This window comes from Apteryx rowi, unplaced genomic scaffold, assembly GCF_003343035.1.
Source record: "Apteryx rowi isolate R43461 unplaced genomic scaffold, aptRow1 scaffold_20, whole genome shotgun sequence".
Lineage (NCBI taxonomy): Eukaryota > Metazoa > Chordata > Aves > Apterygiformes > Apterygidae > Apteryx > Apteryx rowi.
In genome coordinates this window covers 2,104,023-2,122,623 of record NW_020448308.1, presented here as the reverse complement: position 1 = coordinate 2,122,623, position 18,601 = coordinate 2,104,023, and the positions used below count along the sequence as shown (strand labels likewise).

The window sequence follows — 18,601 nt, the reverse complement described above, 5'->3', positions numbered from 1 at the left end:
ATGGATTTGCCCCATGGTCCACGTGGTCAGAGAGTTAACTGAAAAGTGGTTCAGTCCTATATTGTAATTAAAGTCTGATATTTGAAAGGCCTGGATCCTAGCCCCACCTCTGCTCCAGGATTGTTAGACGTCCCTGGAAGTGTCTCACAGACAAGCAGCTGAGCATGTTATCTCATAGACAACCTCACTTCACAGGCCTCCTTGAAAATTTTAAGATCTCAGCATGTACAGGAGCCAAAGAATAGTTCCAAGCCAGGAATGAGCCAAATGACTGTTGGCACATAACCCCTCTGTGTGCATGCCCTCCTACCAGTCCTGGTCCCGCTCCCAGATTTCTTCCTCTCCTCTCCCCTTGCCTACTCCAGGGAAAGTTATTTGACAACAGGACTCATACGTTGATTTGTTTTCCAGTAGCTCTATTGCAATGTTGTCCAGTGTGCACGCCTGCTTGTTTCCTTCCCTCTTATATGTGTAGTTAAGAAGAAGTGTTCAAAAAGGAAAAGTTTTAACTCCTAATCCCACAAGCCTCTCATTTTTTAAAGATACAGACTGAATGACTTAAATTTCTAAGTGGTCTAAGTAGTAAAGATGAACAGTTTGTGTAGTAGCACTAGATATTAATTCCAGACCTAACAATCCATCCTTTTGGGTTTTTTTTCAAGGTTTTAAAAGATTTACAATTTCCAGGCCACTCGGAAGTAAAAGATAGCAAGCTTACATCAGGTTTTTCCTCCTCATTTCTAAATCAGCCCACAGGAAGCATGGCAGATATTTAGGAGTGAAGCTAAGCAGAAGAATTTATGAAGACCTCAGTTTACACAGAGGGAGGGAAACATAGATTTCTCACTACTTTACTGGAAGCAATACTTTGTTGTCCATGCTTAGGTCAAAAAAAAAACATTTTGGAAGAAAGTTATAGTTTATTAAAAAATTGGTAGGTGGTGCTCAGGGACATGAGTCTCCATTCTCCTTACACAGTCATGTCATACTCCTCATTACAGAAATCACACAGTTTCCACCAGATCATGAGGAAGTCAAGCCTTCTCCAAACGAACTTGCACAAAGATAATATTTCTGTAATTTTAATGGGGAGGAATGACATCACTATTTTTCAGATAAAGGAATGCCGCATCTAATCTGCTAGATCCAAAGAAGGCATGGTAAGCTGCTGTGTACAATAAGGAGAAGCTTCTTAACCAAATCTCTGCAGACACAAAAATAGACTAGTTGCTCTGTAGGCTCAAGTCTATTTTAGTTTTAAAAATATAAATCTTAAACATTTCACAGACATGATTTTCATAAGCATTCCATTAACCATTAATAACTTTACATTATTTGTTGGCCTTTTAAGATTTATAACTGGAAGTTTCATGACCAACAGGCCAAAGCAGATTAGTGAGAAAATTAAAAAGACATAAAGCATATCATCATAGTATAGAACATTTGTAGCTAAGGAGTAAGTAGAGCCACTGAGAACTTAAATTCCTTTTTCCTTAGAAGGATAAAATAGACTCTCACCTGGCACAATGAACCAATCCATGAAATTTATTAAATTTGTGTAGCATAGCACAGCAGCTATCATGTAATGTCTCTTTGCTGGAGCATTTCTGGACACTGACTCGCGTGGAACGTGTCTTGCATGTGCTGCAGTAGCTCCATAATTCTGCTCATCCAGAGATGGCTGGAACTGCAAGGTTGTATTTTCACGTATTTCAGGGTTCTGCATATTTCCCAGTGCAGAAAGTCACCATATATTATGAAGTGTTTCCTCAGTGCACTAAGCTGTGAGTTAATTTTGCATTCAGGCTATGAGGAACTTCAATCGCTATAGTCATTTCCGGCAATGAAGCCCAGCCACTAAAACTTGAAATTAAATGTTCCTTGCAGTAGGAAGAACTTTACAAAGAAAGAACTTTGGTCCTATGTTTTGGCTAAAGCATTTAAGTGCTCTACCCTGAACAAAAGTAAACTTAAATACATGCAAAATAACCCATTGTACATCTAAAAAACAGAAGTGTAGAATTTTGTGATGATGTCAGAGAAATTGTATATGCAGAATTAATTATAATCTTTTCCAAGGGCTCAGGAAGTTTCTAAAGCTAAAAGCAACCTTTCTAGAGAGAGGGGAAAAGAAAAGAGAAGCTAGTTTGCTAGATCAGGTAGTTGTCTTGGACTCGAGCCCTCCTTTACCACAGACTTCCTGTGCAACACTCGATAAGTTATTTGGTTTCCCCTCACCTCAGATCTTTATTCCACACACACGCACACCCCTCCTTTAAAATAGAGCTTTGTCCCGGCCACCTGACCGGTCACTTCTGGTACCTGCCATCTGCATTGCACTGGCCAGCTCTGCCCCCAGAATAGAATAGAATAGAATAGTCCTTTCCAAAAACATCCAAAGTTTTTAGGTCAAATCAGCAATTTAAGCAGAAGTTGTATATGCCAGACTAGATTCTGGGTTGGGGGTTTTTTTGCAGGGGGGGAGAGGAGGGGGAGGCACCAAACAAACAAAAACCCCCAGAATATTACACTAAGGAAGGAAAGGGAGATGGATGACAATGGAAATTAAAAAAAAAAAAACACTTGTTCACCCCTGCTGGAACTATGCACATTCCACAGTTCTTAATTGTGCAACAGGATTTCTTCCTCTTTCTCCCCCCAAAAGAGACGCCAGGAGGACACAAAAAGGAGGGCTACTTCTTCCAGGCAGCGTAGGTCTCTTTCTTCTCTGCCTTTCTTCTGTCCACTCAGATTTGAAAAAGTATTCCTACATAATTCTTCCTGCATCCGTTTTCCTATTGTAGCAATTAAATTTTTAGCAAAGTAACAACTGGTGACATAGTCTTTTGAGCCATTTTGCAGATTACCAACTTCAGACAGTAATTTCTTTATCTTTTTGCACCCTGTTAAGAATGTTTAAAGTGAAAATCAACCGTAAATTGTAAGATCTTAAGAGTAAGGCAGATAATTGGAACAATTTATCACAATTTATGATTCATGCATGAAGACAAGAGTGTAAGGATTTGTTTAAAGACTCTGTTTCACACTTCTGACTAAACTGAAAACAAACCAGCGTCTAGTGTTCTTGGCCACTTTGTGAGATCAAGACTCCTCTGAGTGCTCAACACTCTCTATTTCATCCCATGTTCACTTCATGACAATCTAGTGCTTCATGAACCAGAAGGCATGTTCTTGCTCAGTCTAATTTAATCATGGAAAAGTCTGTGGTTTTTATTCCAGCTGGGGTCTTTTTTTGGTAACACCTTAGCTCGCAACTTTCTGAGGAAGGATTTAGATATAGATTCTGGGCCTCTCTCCCCACTCCTGTACAAGGGAACTCCACATAAGTCGACTTGTGTCTGAAAACAGTCCAGTGTGTCAACTTACTACGCCGATACCTTGATGCTCTGTATTCAATATTATCACTGCTATTTTTCTCTGTTATAGACTATACAATCTCCAGTGCATATTTTTTTTATTTTATCTATGCATCCCACTGCTTTATTACTGCAGAAAAGTCAAGGGCTGATTATACTCGGGAGCAATAGGGAATCAGCACCATTTTGTAGAAATTAAAAACCGTACCTACAGCCACCACCGCGGAGAAACAGGCTGGGGAAAAAAACATCAGAACCGCTTTGAAGAATTCCAGCTGCTTTTAAAGGCGGGCAAGGGGAACGGCAGCTCCTTCCTCCACCCCCGAGCAGCTTCGGAAAGGCAGCGCCGGCCGAGGCCGCTCCCGCGCGCGCCGCCGGGGGGCGCCCAAGCACCGCGCCCGCTGCGCGCCCGCCGCGGCGCCCCCGGAGGGGCCGCGCTGGGAACCGCCGCGTTTCCACCTTCTCTGGAAAGAGCAAAACCAACAGCAACAGGCAGAATTAGGGCCTATGCGGGGCGTTCGGGATCCCAACAGATGCATCCTGGCTGCTTGCAGTGGAAAGGTTTGTCGGGAATGGGAAGTGAAAAGGCCTGAAGTTGTGCTTTTGGTGTCACCTTTGGGATCTTCAAAACCAGCGCGGTGGTTGGATCTGGGCTCTCTATCCTTAGTGGGAATCTGTAGTTCCACGTTTGCTGCCCGGCCGTATCTCCCAAGCCTTGCGAGGAAGACCCGATGGGATGGCTGGTCATGGATAGCTTAAATCTCTCCTGCTTCAAATGTCCATTGAGTTTCTGGGGCACATCCTATGTTGCTCTCAACTCCTGACATCTCGACTTGATGTTTATAGACAGTCAAAAGCAGACTTCTAACTACTGGTGTTACGACAATAACTCAGTTCCACTTTCCTAAAATGGAATTTCCAAATTCCAAATTTTCTAAAGATACAGGCAATCCAAACAGAAAATGTTTCCTCACCAACACCAAGCCACCAGCTCTAAACCCTTGATTCCCCTTTTCCCCTTCCTTAAAGCTTCCATTCACCTGCAATTGAGTTTGGTGCAACACTGCTCTGCTACGGGCCCGGTCTGTGTTCTGAATATCACCTTAAACACCGTCCTCTAGAGCCCGCTCCAGACTGCACTTCAGTTTTATGCTGTATTAGCTGGCCTTGCTTCTGTCTGCAAGATCAAAGCTCTCAGCCAGGTTGTCATGGGGGACTTCAATGCTGAATATACTGCATCTCCACCAAAAGTATTAGTACCAATTATTTCCCTTTTGCACTATCCTCTCTCCCCCACCTCAGTGTCACAAGCCACATCCCTCCATCCACTCCATTCTTCGCTGCTAGATACAGGTTTATAGTTGCTTCTGAACGGCCCTCTGTGATTTAGCCTTACTCTAGCAGTTTTTATAGACATCGTTCTTTGCCTGATAGCTATTCTACCTTTAACAGCCTATCAGTCTTTTTCTCTGACTAAGACTTTCATGTTCCAACACGCTGTTCATCCAGGCAACTCCATGCCAAAATATTCCTGCAAAACTTTGTCATGATTTACTTTTGCCATGTGGTCTACAGAACACCTCTATACAATACAAGTCAAAATTAGTTAGGCAGATTACAGCTCATTTCTCTATAGCCAAATATTTTTCTTCCTTATTTGTTCGTTTCTGTTAGATATGAACTGAACGTCTTGGAACAAAGAACAGTGTTTGCCTACACAGCACGGGTGTCAGGCGCTGATGCAACATAAAAGTAGCTTTTTATCCCTGTCATGCTTCCTTCTGCAGGTTCAATCTCTTTATGGTTCAAGCAAGCATTAGATCTCATAGCTGTGTCATGCAAAGTCACCAGCAGTTAAATCCTTCTATGGCAGCAGCAAGTCAGAACCTGTTTATTCTAGGCATTTGGCACTAAACCATGCATACAGCAACGTATTTTCTTCCACCATTCTGAATCTGGCCACGGTGCCAAAAGTTGTTTTGACAGCTGAACCTGACAAATGCAACTGAGAACCCCCAGGTGAACATTCGGTGATAGCTAGAGCAGGCCGGCTGACACTCAGCAGGCCAAGCCGCGGAAGTTTTATGTGCTTAGGAAGCTGGCTTGTTTCAACTAGAGCATTCAAAACTCTCTTTAAGCTCTCCTGAGCTGTTACTCAGAGCGCCCTATCTGTCTTGGCATCCACTCAGCATCTGGGCAGCAATCCTGTTGTGTCTTCACGCTGCGCTAGGTACTTTCCCTGAGAGGCGGAGGCACCTACCCTGCGTGGCCACAACCCCATCCTGTGCTGCCGTTCTTATTAGCCAGGAGGACACTGGTGTGAGCAGGAGGGAGCTCGTGAAGAGATGCCTGGTGCACTCAAAGGCAGCGCTAAGTTAACCGACTAAGACTCGTCGAAACAGCCTGCACAACCGCCGCTGGTGTGTTCCTGTCAGTTTAGCTAAACCCAGGTAAGAGGCTGCTGACAAACACGCCGTGCCCGCGATGGAGACAAGGCAGCTTACAGACAATCCAGTTTTCCCTGAAAGGATTTCCAAGTATTTACGACAAAATGCCTTTGAAAGTATTTATTTATACAAACATCTTTTGATGGGCCAACATTCTGCAGCACTGAGGCTGCCACATCCATGAACAGCTTTGAAGTTTTGCCAGAGCTTTCTCAGAAACCTAGGTCAGAAGGGGCATTAATGGTGAACCAAGCTGTCAGAAAGATGTAAGTTGAAGAATATTTTGTTATCCTGATTAACTCCAAACCATTCCCATATATATAACAACAAAAAAAGCTAATTAACTTACTGAAGATCAAACAGCAACAAAGTTTATGAAAGAATTGGATATGGAAATAGTTTTCTTTGGTGACTAGATCCACCAATGCTGATTTCCAGAAGAAAGAAATACGCTGCTTTTGGTCTCTTCTATCTCTCAAACACCACCCAGACAGAGAACATAAAGTAGCCAAAAAGAGAATACATGCTTGTGCACATTCACAGTATATATGAGAATCATCTGCATTTTGAGGTATATTCACTACATATTTTAAACCTATACGATGGAAGCAAGTTCATAAATTATGGGAATTCAAATCCTACTCCAAATAATTGCAATATGGATTACCACAAGACTTAGTAAGTTTAGTGCCTGACAAGATCAGAAAACAAAATTTAACATAATTCACGTAGAGAGGCAGCTTAATAAATGTATGCATGAACCTTTCTGAAACACTTTGCTCCAGGGATGCACAAAGACAATAGTGATGACTATGAAAGAGCTGCAGAAGAAAAGAGATCTAGGTAAGAGGTTGTGTTCTTTCTAAGCTTTGTCACTGTGGTCTGTATTTGAATGAAACTGCAGAGCATATGATATGGATATGGAATGATAAAATGTAACGACAAATTTGAACCTAGATATTAATATCTGGGTTGCATGTCTGGAGGGAGGGCAGTTTAATCTAGAGTTTAAACCAAACAGTGACAGAAGTGACAGCAGAGCAGGCTACTCAAGTGAGGTAATCATGCACAAAATTCAGCATGATTTTCAGCTTCAGACATATTACAGAATCAATAGTCTTCCCTGTTCTCACAAAAGACAATACGGTCTCCTTCCTATAGGAGTTTGACAAACTCTGGATCTACAGTTTGATGAGTCTGCTCTATCTCAGTGTATTGTTTGTAGCTGTATTTAGTCATGACTAACATTCAACTGCTAAAGGCAACTGCTGACGGGTTAAAATACTATTATGAAATATTTAGTCTTTTAGAAAGCAATTTAATAGCTGAAAAATTGAGTCAACCATACATGACTAGATTGCCAACCTCTGCAGGTAGAACTAACAGTATGAGCCATTACTCAGTTCTTGTCTCTCTTGCCTTTGCATGCATCTCATGAAATGAATATATGGCAAGGGACTGAACTACCCAGACTAACAATCTTTATAAATCCACTACACTTCACGAGCAGTCTTCTGTTACCAAAAACCTTCAGGAAAACCAACTGGACCACCTGTTCCAGTATACACTTGATGGGAAAATACCCCCTAGAAAGATTCTCATTCTGTGAGTTTCAATAAATGCTGCATTTTTAAGTTACCATATCCTTTTTGCCTCCTCAGCCTGTATTTTCTTTTAAAATACATTGGCTCATGTTGTCTGTATAATGCCACAAAACTCAGTGTGGATCCAGTGTAAGCATAGTTTAGCCTTGTGATAGCAGCAGATAAAACAAAATTCACACATTCTTTACTGTTAAATCTACCTTTTTTCATTGTCATTGACAAATAAACTATATATAACATTAAACTTCCTGGCACTCGGTTCATGCTTTTGGTTGGGGAAGGGGGCTAGTTCAGACTCTTCTCCTACACCTCTTTATTTAGGAAAAAAAATGCAACTTTATGAAAAACTTCTCAGAGAGCTTATTCAAATGACTCCTTTCACAGGTATCATTCTCTTCCATTGCATGCATATAACTTTGTCTCAAAGGGCAGAACAAATTACTGTTCCGACACATACTCACAGATCAGTAAAAGATTAAGGCATCCCAATGCTATTAACCATTCCCTCCTCGTCCTCTGAAAAAAAAGAAAAAAATCTTCATTGCAAGTGAGCACATTTTGCATTAACATCAGACAAAGGAGGAAGTTGCACATCACTGGAACAGAGTTTCCTCTTCTAGCTGGGATTTATTCAAGCACAGAACAGCTCATGGAGGCCAAGAAAAGTGAGGCATTATATATACCATGCATCAAAGATACTGTTTTGCTAACCAATTTAACTGCTTTTGCCTTTACCAATTTCTACTTCGAGTTCATTTTTACTGGTGTGCCTGGTAACTGGATTTGCTTGCATTTCAGGACTGTGGATTCTTCTGCCACAGCAGAATATGGCTGTGAAATCTGCATGGATTTGGGAAGGAAGCCACAGAATTAAATGTCTAACCTATGTTTTGACCTTTCTACCATAGTGAAACACTAATCCCCAGAAGAACCATTAGGTGATCGCTGAAGTCTTCACTTTTATACACCAGAGCCCTCTTAATTAAGAAGACAGCATAACAGATATGGAGCCATTTATTATGAGTAATGACAAACAGAAGCAGTGACAGAACAAAAATATAGGCCTTTCCCTATACGGCCTTTCTCTTCTTAGCCTTGCTGCCTCCAGACTAAAAGACCATTCTGCCATTGAACACAGTATTTTAATCACTATGGAGAATGTTAAGGTCAGGATTAACTAAAAGCTCAAATAAGCATAAATTTAAGTCAAGAATAATCTCAGTGTTGAGAATGTCTTTATTCCCCAGAAGAGTGTCCTGGACAAAGCAATTAACAGTCACTCTCAATGCTTCCAGTAAGGCAAAGTGCAGCTGTGTTCGCCCTTTCGGCAAGGGTGAGCACATTAACTCCCTGTAGCCATGCATAATTGTTACCACTGGAAAACAACTTCCGCCAGCCAGAAAAGGAAACTTTAGTCATTTCCAAGCTCTTACTTACACCAGTCCCAGGCTACTGATGCTTATGACAACTGTTGTGCAAATATTTGGAAGTTACTTAAGTTTATGAAGCAATTTAGACAGGGAACTGGGATTAAAATAAATCTATACTATCACTAATAGGTACCCAGCTTTGGGAAATAGTAGCTTTCACTCCAAGAACAAGAGGACAAATACAGCTAGTGGACAGAATCCTTTTCCTGGGCATCTTTTGTTTGGTTTTAATCAGATACTGATACAGAAGTCTGTAAAAGCCTTGGCCAGTCATAACTGCTTTGCTGAAGCAAAACAAAAAATCCATTAATATGGAGCAAAAAGAATTAAAGGATGGGAAGGATAGTCTATTAGTTATATTGGTAATCTTGGAACTAGAAAGTTGGGAAGAATTCCCTGCTCTGCTACGGACTTCCTTTGCTGAAACAAAGGGACCTCAAGTCTCTACCTGTAAAACAAATACCATCTATCCTTAAAAGGGAGAAAGAAAAGGATAAACTTTAAAACCTTGAAACAGTTATACAGCCCTATTTATCATCTGATTTGTGTTAAATTCTAATGCGGAATATGTTTTCAGGCTTTCAGCATTTGGATCTTTATATTCTGTTTTGCATACAATATTCTTTACAAAATTTGAAAGAACTGTAGTAAAACCACAGTATGAACCACAGATATTTATTAATTCCTCAGCAGTACTAAACATTTGCAAGCAATTATTAACACAAATCAATCCCTTGGTATCGTTTCACTTAAAAATGTGCACATAGTGTACATCTAAGTCCTCTGCTGGCATTTAAGGATGCCTACCTTCTTCTCAGCATCACAAGCAGATGTAGCCCAGAAAACTCTCTGTTCGTACATAAAAGGTAATGATTGTTTCTTTAATTCTTTTAATTTTCCCCATATTTTGCCTGTCTCACTGCTCAGGTCTATAAAGCCTAAGATGTCATTTTCTGTCATTTGCTCTATCACAAATGATCTCTCTGCATTTCTACAGTAAGATATCATTCTTCATCGACATCTTTTGGTGTAATAATGTTTTTCTTTATTCATTCATCTCATACAATTGCACTATTCCTAAGCCCGTAGAATTCTGAGCAACAAAATACCCTCCAAGATACTTAGTAATGCACTCAAGCAATATATTGCCTACAGATTGTTTGCATTATCTGGATGCCACAAAGTATAGTAAAGCAGATGTTACTACCTCTAACAAAGGGAAGAATAACCAAAGCTAAGGTGCTAGTCTAGGATTTGAATCACTCCTCTGCCATAAACTTAATTATTGTAGGCAAGACATTCAGCATCTCTAGATCTTCCCTCAGTAAGACAGGGTAAAAGCATACCACTGTCAAAAAGAATTTGTGAGTTTTGTTAAATATTCTCATTATGTCACAAGAGGGCCTACATACATCTAACATGAATCAGCCACAATGATCTCTCAAGATACTTACTCTGAGAGAACTCTCATTTCAGTAATTACATAAAAGTATTTCATCTTCTTGAAATACAGAATTACTTTTAGGTCTATCAAGCATAAAAGACATCACTGAAATATCCAGCAACCCTCCTTCATAGCATTTTACCAGCTATTTGTAGCATTGCTATCCACTAGGAGAAGAGTAGACAGATATTAATTTTATACATTTTTATCTATTCATTTCATTCATGCTCTCCTTTCATCCACTATTTATACTAGCAGTAATTTTTATCTGCTCTGAATATAATCTCAAAAGGTCTTCCATACAGAATTAAAAAGGTACATGAACAAAACATGGCCTTTCTTCCTTGTCTAGAATTATGCTGGCAGTTGCAAACTTTGCAATTGCACTGAAAAGGTTGATAGTGTCACTATTTCAATACAGTATAATAATAAAAAATCTCAGGCCACTAATACCAGAATTTTATTCTCCTGGCTTTAATAGCTATTTTTGTTTAAGACAAATTCAGGACCAATTAAAGAACTGTATTTCTTCATTCTAATGAGTCAGCAACATAGCAAAGTCTCTACTCCATACTTCGAAGTAGCTTTTCAGATGATTTTCATTAGTAGTCAGTATTTCGTTTTCAGCCATGTTCCCTTGTTGTGTAACGCTGTTGCCTAAACCTGAAACTAACACACAGCAGAAAGCAATACTTGCATAGTGCTACAACTCTTATTGATAACAGCATTAATACCAACTTCTGCTGGTACATTTACTTGAATAAATGCTATGAGAATTTATTAGTGTAAACCAGTGAGTTGAATGAAGCTAAGAACCTTTGTTTCAAAGTCTAGAACAGTTGCAGGAGTTTAACTAACTTGACCGAAGTCATGGAAGAGTTACAGTTACTCAATTTTCCAACCAATAAAAAAACGATTTTCTTTACCTCACAGAAAGGCTTACGTCCGTGGAGTGGTGTCTGACCTACGTCATGAAGATGCTTCCTAAAGAAAGAATTGAAAAGTACATAGAAGTAAGGACAGTGTAAATCAGTGGAGTGATTAATTTGTTCAAAAAAGCCAAATATAACCCAAGCCACCTGTGTTTTCACCGCCTCCATTCCCCCTCCCCCCTTTTCTCCTCATTCACAGCATAGTAGTAACAGAAAAAGAAACTAGTCATACACAGCTAGAAATCAAGCTCAGAAAAACCCAGCGCTGAAGCAAGATGGCTGCAAGAAGTTATCCGACTTCCCAAGTCGGAGGCTTTCGCCCTTCAGCCCACTCACCTGATTCTGGCAACAGGCCTTCCTGGTATTTCCTTGTCTGCTTTAAAGCTGAGTTTTCCCTTGGGTTTCTGCAGAAATTAAATTCAGGACCAGAGTACTTGTGTGCCATATAAGAATTATGGTAGTGTAAGTTTGCAGGAGAGGCAAATACTGTATTGTATGATAACACTGCAGCCCACCGACATCTGTGGTTAAAGTCTCTTAACCTATTTTGCTTCCCCTATGGGACTAAGCCTTATATATTCTATAACTGCATTCACATGAAGGGATTTGCCACTTGAACTATAGCCGTATAGGCTGTGACGCTGATGATCTTGTACAGGACTTGTGCAAGTTACGGTTATATCCATTGCTCCATTAGTCTCTATGGCAATTTGCTGTGAAATACCTAGCTGTCGTGCATGCATATTTTCTTCCCTTTTGTGCACTGTACTAATTTTGTACTAGCAAAGGTGCTAGAACACGTCACTTATACAAATATTAGTATATCTCAAAGAACTGCAAGTTTGCTGGTCTAGACTATTTCAGGCAAAAGAACAAGCTTTGTTGCTAAGTACTTTATACATCTCCCATGAAACAATCAGCCACAGTTTCAGATAAGTGACATAAATCATGATACACTGTGTAAAACCTGAGCAAAAGCAAATAATTTACCAGTTTAAAAGACAGAACAAATTTTAAAGGCACATTCTTTGATTTAAACCAAGCATGCCTGCCCTTTCAGAAACAGTTTTAATTTAAAATAAAATGTGAAATAAGGACAGCCTACCCTAAAGTGTAATCTAGAATCATTAAGTACAAAATATACAAGCAAGCCAGGCTTGCTGCAGAAATTTCAAAGAAAGTCAAAATACCAAACTGGTGGGTGTAACTCAGTAAGTGGCTAGAAATAGCTTGTTGAGTGCTGAACCAGCTTTTTACAACAGTCGCTTCATCTGCAGGTGCAGAAAGTGAATTCTTCAGTTCGGTTTATTCAACAAGTTCATTTTGATGATTGGTTCATTCAGCATTGAGAACTCAACTGGGATTTGAAAAAGCAAGCCAGCTTGTTTTTCCCTTTTCCAAATTATGGGTAAAATCAAGATGTAGGATGATTAGCTCTAACTTGTGGGAGGATGAGACCTACTAGTATTAATATCTTGGAAGTTGGGGGAGCTAAAAACAAGTTTTTGTTTCTCATTAAAGATAATGACTCCTTTGTGCATCTTAACTGAATCTTAGATCCCATCTAAATGTAACTTAACAGAAATAATCAGTAAAAAAAACCCAAACATCTAGTAAACAAAAGATATAAAACAGTACTCAAGAGCATAAAAAGGAAAATCAAATGTTTAAATAGATCTATGTTGACGTATCTTCAATCAATGACTAGGCTTGTTGTTTTGACTGACAAAAGGTAAGTCATCTTCTGCCAAGCACAAGGAATCAGTTTTTATTTAAGAAAAGAATCAAGAATTTTAAATGTAAAATACAATTAAAATAAGTTATTAAGTTTTTTAAGTTATTAAGTTAAGACTTCCTACTTGCCATTTTAAATCATGAATCAATTACTCAAATCTCTGGTTTAAACCTACAGTAGAAACAGGAAGTAATGAAAACACTATTTTAACCTCTGGGTTCAAATATATATACCAATGATCATTCTCAAATATATGCTTTTTTTTTTTCTCCAAGGAAGAATACTGATGTTTATTTTCTTCCAGTAACATCTCAGCATTTCAGAAAAAGCAAATCAATTACTAGCTGCCTCACATTACACACCCTTGTATGTGTTCCAAGGAGTGAAAACTGACACAGGAGTGGATCTCATGACTGCTTTCCGTCAGGTATATTAAACTGGTTGCCAATTAGATCAGACCTTGCAGGCAGCAAAAAAATTTCTCAGACTCGGTTCTTTAGAAATATGAGCTAGAAAATTATGATTTTCATTTTAATTTAACCCATCCCATAACAATTTTGGTTTGCAAGGCAGTCTTTTACCATTACATTAATTTCTGCTGCTTTCATCCGCTGTCTGATTTTGAAGTGAACTGCTTCTCATTAATAATGTAGGGAAAATGCAATGCATTCTCAAGAAATCATGTCCAAGTTGTGTAATTTGAATATACGTCAGGTGGGCATTTTACCCTGATCCTAGCAGTCATGAGCAGGCAAGGTCTCAGTCTGCCAGCTGAGAGTGCTATCTCTTTAAGGTAGTTTTAGCATATAAAAATAAAATTTAGAACAAGGTCGTTCTAGTTTACCCAGGTCTTACACAGAGCCATCCCACTATGAGTTTGACTCGGCTCCAACACAAGGAGCCGTAAGGATTTCCAGCAGTTGCAGAGATTGTTTTATCGCGAACGTTCCCCTCAAGGTTGATTCACACCAGAAATCTTATCCAAAAGTTCTGTCAAAAGACTTTGTTTACATGTCGCTTACCCTTCGTGAACAACTTAGTCTGCACCTACATCTCTTCTCCCTGGCTCAGTCATTTTCCACACTTCGTGGCACTACCATAAAAGCCGTATCTATGGTCAGTGAGCTAGCTGGAATACTGCTGGATCCGTTAAGGAATGACAGACTGACACATGGTGAGGTTTGAACACCAAAACCATTGCGGTTTCATGTATCGGGGACTGAAAGTCAGGAGCAGCTCCTATTTCTGGCTCCGGTACAGGGTTAGCGCTGAAATCTTGGACAAATCATTTCAGCACCTTGTACTGGCACACGGCGTCCGTCCTAATGTTTTGGGCTCTTACAGGAGAATGGAGCTTCTTACCTCTACTGGAGATCGTCAAGGATTAGTGTTAACCAGTTGGACTCTGATCTCGGCTGGAGAACCTAAATGTTGGTACAATACAAGTGAATACAAACATTTTCATCACGCTCTGCACTGAGGTATGTTGTGAAGAGATAGGCTGCAGCAGCTGCAACAATTGCTGTACCAGGTTTCTGCTTGCCATGCTATTGGTTCACTGGTCCATTTTTTCCAGGAAACCCCCCTTCTTCACATGCACACCCACTTCCCAGTGAAACATGAGCCCACCAACATTTAAGTAACAGTTCAACTTTTGAACCTGTTACGTGGGAGTAGGCTTGAACTTATGCAAAATACTGCTGGCCACACTGAAGTGTTCAGCCCCAGATTTAGCCTCCTACTTTATAGGTTATGCTTAATTGGAAACGACAGCTTTTAGTCTTTGCTATGCTCTTATTCAAGCCAGCAGGGGGCTATGAATCGAAGACAAATGTAGTGAATTGCTGTCTTCTTTTTCCCAAATTGTCTCTGATACAGCATTTTCAGAGCTTTTGCCTTTATGATGCACTTTCAGGGTAATGACCAAACATTCCCTTGCATATAATATATGAAGAAGTAATTTGGATCTTAATACTCACACGCAGGCTCAGTCAAGGCTCGTTCAAAGAAAGACTCCTTAGAGCAAACTACTTATATATCAGGGAATACACAGGAAAAAAATATAAGGGGGGAGAGTAAAATGGCACACCACAACTCAGCAAATTGATACTTTTTCCTGGTGACAATTTGAATCCAGAATGTACACCCTTAAAAAATATGTAGCAGTTACTATTAAGAAAGCAACTTGTTCGCTGGATGTAAACTGCAAGAAACCCAACCCTGCAAACCATCAAACGTTATAATGGACACAATGTGGTGCCCATTTGCCTCAAAGAAACTTTTTTAAGCCTAAAACCAATACCTCACATTGTTACCATTTACAAAACTCTTCACTGACTCCAGCACATAAAACTGGACGAACATTGCAGTACATGTTACAGGAAGCTATGTCTGTGTTACCACCAGCTTCTTGTTTTTGCCAAGAAACTGAAGTACGGGAGCAGATGTTGCTAACAGCGTGAATCCAGCCAGAAGACTCTGCTGAACTGAAACCAGCTACTAGTGTGATCCGTTATTTGTGTTGTGAACAAAGAATTGGGAGAGAAAATCAAACCAAAGACATCATATTCAAGCAAATTAAGATGCTGAAGGTGAAACCTTGATCCTTTTTCAGGCAACAGAAAAAAAAATCCAGGATTTTCTATTCTATCCACAGGATGAAAGTTTATGATAATATTTCCTTGCCAAGGGATGGATTAAGGACCACGGCAAATGGCTGTAAGCTCTGAACAGCCATCATAGAAGAAATGGTCTCAGAAAAGAAAAAATAATCTGAATTCTTATTGCCTGTCCATTAAATGCAGAGATGGCAGAGAAAGTAGCAGAGAGGCAGCATGCCAGAGATAGTAAAATGAATTTAAGAAAGCAATCTCTCTTTTCTTAAGATCATTTCCTAAAAATCTACTGCTAGGATGTTGACTCAGCAAACAGTAGGGATAAGGTGTTCGTGCATAGGGACTACAGAAGGTGGATTTTAACAAAATACAAGAGGATCACTTCATCTAGCCAAGGAAGGCCTTTTATCTCTTTTCAGATAGCCCGTTGTGATCAAGGACACGCGACATGAACTGGGAGCCAGCGGACAGAATTCCCACTCTGCTGTGGCATGACGGCGACATTTTCGTGCTGGGATTCCACGGAGTCCTTACTGCTGTAAGGAAACACTAAAATAGTTTTTATCTCCGTCCCAAACCTGCCCTGACCAGCAGTAGCCTTTTTCTGCATTTCATAGCTGCATGCAAGGTGCTTTGACGGAGCAAGGTACTTTAAGTTGCTAGAACCTCTTATAATGAAATATTTATTACCTTGATAAACTAGGGTTGAATCTGGCTTTTCTGCCAGAACAAAGGAATCCAGGTTATCCATGCCAGCCTAAACCATACCCTTTCTTTCCTGACCTACAGCATCCTATGTTCCTCATATGGAGTATCACAGTCTATCCATAGGAGATTTCCCTTTGTAAGTAAGACGACTGCCAGTGAGAGACCTAATGGTGAAATTCAGGGAGATCTGGATTGTGCTGTGATGGAAATAGAGTTGTTTCATATAACCTTTCAGTCTTCAAAGCTGTAGGTAGGTCCTCTATTAATAGAACTGTCAGAAATGTGTGCTCATGCCTGAACTGACATCAGGTACAGAAAGTTGAGTGAATTCAGTGCTGCCTTGAGTGACATTGTGAACAAAGCCTACCTTTTATTCCTAAAAGAGAAGTACCATCCACAATAGTGTCACTTCTCATCAGCGTGCCTGAGTACCAACCTGGGTGACTGTCTCTCAGCATAATAAGTTTACAAAATGAACTTTCACATGATAGGCTTTTATGTTTAAATGTATATGTTGTTCTTTACGATTGAATGAACCTGACTGAAGCCATACAAAATACAAATTTGGGAATTAGAGTCAATTTTTAAAGGAGAAAGACTTTACCAAAAACCTTCTTTGGCTAAGAACACCCCTTATGAAACGTGTTTCAGTAACAACAGCACACACGGAGGGATGAAATGTTTTTCCTTATTTCAGAAAGTCTTGTGTCATCCTAATTTAACCATGTAAGAGGACATAGACTTAACCAGAACTACAAAAATATCAGAGGGTAGTCTTTTGACTAATTGCACTAGCACAGTCATGAAACCAGCTCTCCGTCTATACTGAGACATCTGCATCGCAGTATGGGAAGTAACTTCAGCGGTGACCACTAAAAGTGTATCTCTTACAGGCTAGTGATCCTCCCTTCCTTCGCAAACCTAGCTCTGTGTTCACAAACCAAACAAAACCTTTTTGATTTCAGTAGAAAAATAGGGCTGTTTTTGTAAAGGATTTGAGCATTTTGGCAAACTGGTACACGATAACCCCCTCCGTAGTAATTTCTCTTCGTAACAGAACAGGGAGTTTCATGAATTTCTGCCTCTGGTAGTAATTGTTTATCCAAATAGCCAGAAACTGCATTTCTTTGAGAATTAAAATGTAAAACCAGAAAATCCAACAGGATGCTCAAAGCCTCCAGTAGTCAGCAGAGGAGCCCACACCTTTTATTTCACTCTCGCATGCCAGTTTATCATACTCTCTTTTTCATAGTCGGCGTGTGACTATCTAGACAGCTTTTATTTCTGTCAGTGCTTCCCCGGCCACTTGCTTAGTTCCCTGGGACAAAACCCCGCGGTGTTTCGCTCTCCCCACCATGGCTCCCCGGCCGCTCGGCCGCCTGCCTGCGGCCCTCCGCGCGGGACGCGCTCCCCCTCGCACCCGCGGACCTGGCGGCAGCCCGGCAAGGCCTGAGGAGAGCGGCTTCTTCCAGCAGCTGCTCTTCACAAAGCTGCTCTTTTTAGCCCCCCCACCCCGGAAAACTCATGTATTTTAGTGGATTTGGGAGATGGCAGCAGTCTGAGGGCCAGCAGGGCTTCTCTGAGCAGAGGCAGAATGCCCACATAGCTTTTATTACATACTCCTTTGCCCGATATCCGAGCATATTTTTGTGCCGTGCAGTAACCGGGGAAATATGTGCCTCTCCAAGGGAGCGGTCCCTGTGGAGGAAACCTCCCTGCCCTCAGCCTTGCTAGGCGCCGGGCTGCGGAGAGGAGCTCGCCCTGAGCCCCTGCTGAGGGAAGCCCTCCTCGCCAGTCGTTCCCTCCCTCCCTCTCTGCAGGCCGGGGATTAAAAGGAGGGGGGGGAGGGAAGGAAAGGAGGGGGGGGAAAAGAAGAAAAAAAAGGGATGTGACCTTCTCAAGATGGCGGCCGAGCGGCGGCTCGCCCCTCCTCCCGGCCGCACATTCCCTCTCAAGATGGCGGCGCGGAAAGGCCGGCGGCCGGGCCGGAATGCGCCTGCGCGCCGCGGCCGGGAGTGCAGCGAAATTCCTAGCGGGCGGGGGGAGGAGGAGGAGGAGGAGGAGGGCGGCACGGAGCTACGGGCGCGCGCCCCTGCCAGGGACCCTGCGTGCTGTGGCGGCGGCCGGCGCGGAGCCAGACCCCCGCGGGGCGCGGTGCGGGCGGGCTGAGGGCCACTCGCCGCCGCCTCGGGCGCTCGCAGCACCAGGAGCCGCGCCGTCCCCGCCGCCGCCGGGACTCCCTCCGCGGGCAGAGCGGGGGAGAATGACGGAGCTCCAGTCCGCCTTGCTACTGCGGAGACAACTAGCAG

The 18,601-nt window shown here is 41.4% G+C and overlaps 1 protein-coding gene across 1 annotated transcript in view; it reads right to left on the bottom strand.

The window, feature by feature from the left end:
- Window positions 1–11,634, bottom strand: part of LOC112964970 (protein spinster homolog 3-like) — a 42,302-nt gene extending 30,668 nt beyond the window's left edge. Inside the window, exons 1-3 of the mRNA XM_026063607.1 lie at window positions 11,571–11,634; window positions 11,229–11,286; window positions 7,890–7,944 (exon numbers count right to left, since the gene is read on the bottom strand). The gene's annotated coding sequence lies outside the window, so the exon portion shown is untranslated. The remainder of the gene's footprint in view (window positions 1–7,889; window positions 7,945–11,228; window positions 11,287–11,570) is intronic.
- Window positions 11,635–18,601: the final 6,967 nt, after the last annotated feature.